Below are 4,478 nucleotides of genomic sequence, written 5' to 3' on the forward strand. Positions count from 1 at the left end.
CTTCCCATTCACTGAAACAAGGAGAAATAAAGAACAATGTTTTCGCTTCGTGGTTTCTCAGATAGAAATGACATCACTTGAGGACAAGCAGATTTTCATACTTCACACCTAAAATTTATTGCAGACATCATTTTATTTTATGATTGAGGTGGGAAATACCAGGAAGATTCTGTGCCATTCTTCCTCTGAAGTACTTTGTAATGAGCATTTAACACCCTGACCTCTGCCATCCCCTCCCTGTAATAACCTGTTTGCCTTCCAAATAAAGTACTTCTTATTAGTCCTCAAAAAAAAAAAAGAAAAATAGTGAGAAATTCGATAAGAAAACAAAACCCTACAATCTGTTGCTTATAGGAAATATATTTAAAAAACAAAGACATAGACATATGCACACATACACACACAAACTGAGGGGATGGAAAAAAATTACTATATATCAAGTGAATCCACAAAAAGCAAGAGTTGCAATCATGCTATTTGACAAAACAAAAATAAACATTACAAAAAAGAATAAATAAGGAAACTACATAAGCTGAATGGAACCATGGACAGCAACTGAGTCTTTTAGAGCCTTAACATAGTTGGGAGAATGGGAAAGGGCAGCAATTGACATCTCTGGAAAGATTAGAGTTCTGGTGTCATGACACTTTTCCTGGTTCAACCAACTTGGTGGAGAACTTCAGTGGTCATAACTTCTGACCTGCTCCTGAATAAGAATGCCTTCTCCAACATCTCTAATCATTACTAATTCACCTTGTTAGATGACCTCCAGGGAATAGAAATTAGTTTTTCTAGTAACTCATCCCACTCTTGGACCTGTCTGACTGTTAGGACTATTTTCCTTACATCAAGGCTGATTCTGCTTTTCTACAGTTTACACCCATTCATTGCTCCTCATTTTGACCTCTGATCCTGACAAAATACATTTAGTCATTCTTTCATATGATAGCCTTTCAAATATTTGAAGACAGCTCTCATAGCATGTCCCCTTTTCTACCCATTCCTTTATTTCTGGTATTTATTGGAAAAGTTTCTAGTGTATCCTCATTTCATATGATACTTGATTTTGGTTTTAAGTAGATTCTTTTTATATTACAAAAGGTCCCCCTATGGCTATATTTTGTGGGGTTTTTAGCCTAGAATTTGTTCAGAAAGTCTTCATCAAAGGCTTTTTTTTTTGCATCTATTAAAATGATCATGTGGCTTTCGGATATTTGAGTTTTTAATGTGATCAATTATGTTAATTATTTTCTTAATGTTATAAAAACCCCCAGACCCAATTCAGAATTCAGCCTGAGACTGGGCTTGGTGAATTCCTCTGAACAAGAGTTAGTTGGGTCATAAAGAAATCACAGTTGTGGAATGAGAGAAGAGATACCTTTATTAACAATTCTCATGAGAATTGGGTGTGTTCCCTCATTGGAATCACACACCTGCACAGGAGTAGGGCAAGTGGTTATATAGGATCACTTGGCTTTTGCCCCCAACTTGTCCCAACATTCCTGCATGTCCCATTTTACATCTGTGTTTGCTAAGCAATATTTATTGCTTCTACAGAGTCTGTGAAAACCAATCTCCCCCTCATCTTGTTTACTTATTTGTGTAAACCAATAAACCAATCTCCCCTGCCCTATTTACATATTTGTATAAATCAATAAACCAAGAAATCAATTAATTAATAACCTAATCTCCCCCTGTCCTGTTTTCTTATCAATTCTGTGGGAACCAAACTGTTAACATTTCTGACAATCCCCCATTTTTTTTAAAATAAGGATTTGGTTCCCACACCTTCCCAATTTCCTTAACATGATTTTGAATTCTTCATCACTGGGGAAAGTCTCATTGGTACTTTCAATCATCATCCTTATATTGCCAGAGCCTGCCCTCTGAACTCCCACTGTGGGTCCTACTGAATAATCTTTAGTGAGATTATCAATCATTGTACTAGTCCCTTATTGTATGGAACTATACAACATCCTACAGCAGTTAATATTCTAACCATTCCTTTAATTAATGATCTATCTCAGAGTTCTCTGCCAACACCTCAGCTAAAGTGGTTAAATCTTGCAATGCCTTAGTGATGATTCTATCTGGGGCTGTGCTACTGGGCAACATTTCACCAGGGGATTTTGGGGGCTTAAAATAATAATGGAGAAAGTGAACGACGCATTGAGAAATTTAAAAGGTGGCAGTCCCCTTATTAAGTACAGATACAGAGACCCAAAAGTAACGATAAATTGTCCATTTGAAGCTTCAGAAGTCTCTTCTCATACAGCTGTCTGACATTCTGGACATCATCTGGTGAAGTCCTCTGCTCCAAGTGCCGTTCAGATAGTGTCCAGCAGACTCTCCTCTTGCAGAGATCCTCTTTCTTGTGTCCTCTCTCCTACAAGATCGATCTTAACACAATTTTAAATTATCTTGCCAATAACCAGAGCAGATAATGAAAGTTAACTCAACTCCCATGTCTCCACTATTACAAGGTCAAAATTGGAACCTTGGACAATTGTCATATTTTAAGAAACTCAAATTAGAAAAATTAGAACCTAGCCTTACACTCTGAATTACTTCTAGTTTCACACCTTGCATTACTTCATTATTCATTCCTATTCATATTCCCCATCAGGAGGATGAGATTCCACTAAGGAATTAATAACACACTCCAATGCATAGTAGTTAATTTAAAACCAGTACATATCAAATAACAAAACAATCCCAACTTCTAGTCACATACAAATAAATAATAACAGAATAATATCCTAGTTCCACAGTCTCCTGGCCTAATTATCCCCTAATGATGGGGTATAGGTCCAAGCCGAGACCCTTGTCCCCTTTCTCCAGAAAGAATCTGGCTCCCCATTTGTCTACGGGCCCCAGCTCCTCATCTTCCTTTGAAAGCCCTAGCCCCACCCCTGATCTTATTCAGATGCCCCTCAAACTTCTTCCTTCCAGATCCCTTCATTACCTATTCCCATTATCTATTCAATCTCTCAGACCTTCCAATTGGAATTCTCACCTAGACCCTCTTCCCAGCCCCTCCTCTGGTCACTCAAAGTCACTCCAGTGCACATAAGATCCACCCTGGCCCCCATTCAAATGCCGAGACTTTCTCATGCCCACTAGTCCCCAAGGGTGTCACCTGGCCTATATGGTTCATCTCCAACAAAATTCCCCCCTGACCGAAAGAAGACCTGGGCTGACCTCCTTCAGGCGGGACCCTCATGTTGTGACCTTAGAGTCCCAGCACCCCCAAACCTCTAAACCATATCATATTCATTATGAGAAATTAAAGGATCCTGACTTATACGGGAATATACTAGCAACAGATGTCGACACTAAATACTTAGTACTGAAACTCTAGGGCAAATAACTCAATCTTGTACTTGCATCTGACTATAATAACCTTAGATGTTCCCTCATCAATCTATTGTTTGAAAGACTCAATATTTATGCTTATAAAACTTATGATTAGAGGAATTTGCCATGAAAGAACAGGACATAACTAAAGTAAGGGAACAATGGTTCCTTAGATCCATGTCAATTCCAGGCAGAAGTTATATAATGACCAACTGCATTGAGCCAAGTTTAAAGTCAGCCAGGTGTCATAGTGGGGAAATTGAGTCAGGAGAATCCTACCTCAGCCATGCAGAAAAGTCATTCTCCTGACCTTCCCATGAGAACACACTCTTGCAGCTCATAGGTGCAGCTCACAAACCTCTTTGCAGATTGCTGATGTCATGGGTCAGTAACTCAATCAGTTCCTTGTTAACCATACCTGGAGTTAGACTCGGAATAATAGTTCATTAACAATCCCCACGGTCTTAGATAGCAAATTCCCCCATCAGTGTTTTCAGGTGGGAATATAGTTTAATTAGGGAACATCTCCAAGTGAGCTCTAAGTAGTTTGCATAACCTCCTACATGTGTTCTGGTTCCTAATAACATCCTGAGTAAAACTAAATTTCCATCAAGATCATAAGTTACTACCCTAAATAAATTTGCCTCTGTTTCTCAAGCTTATTTATCCCTCTCTAATGATTCTTAACCTGAAAGAATGAGACACTTTCAGGACTTGAATCCTATACATATGATAAGTTCAAACATGGCTTGCTAGGCCATGGAATGAATTCAGATCATAACAGTAAGATTTTTCCTACTTACAGATTATATGCTTTAGTATTAATCACTAGCCTTAGATCTCTGATGCTGCTTCCATTGAGACTGTTTCTCTAAAAGCACCCAGTTAAGTCCAGTCCAAGGACACAACAAACCCAGGAATGAAACTCTAAGTTCATAGTAGGTTTGGACTTAATTTTTTTGCAAATAGAAATTTAGTAGGCTCTCTAAAAGAATATCAAAGATTCTATCAAAAACAATTTTTGTCATAAAAGTGTCTCCCTTTCTCAAAAACAGCTTATAACTTCCTAATTACCCTAAAATTCCCAATTATCTAAGTTCTCTAGTCAAAAGGTGCCTGTA

The sequence above is a fragment of the Vombatus ursinus genome, unplaced genomic scaffold (assembly GCF_900497805.2).
Source record: "Vombatus ursinus unplaced genomic scaffold, bare-nosed wombat genome assembly UNPS02005109.1, whole genome shotgun sequence".
Taxonomy (NCBI): domain Eukaryota; kingdom Metazoa; phylum Chordata; class Mammalia; order Diprotodontia; family Vombatidae; genus Vombatus; species Vombatus ursinus.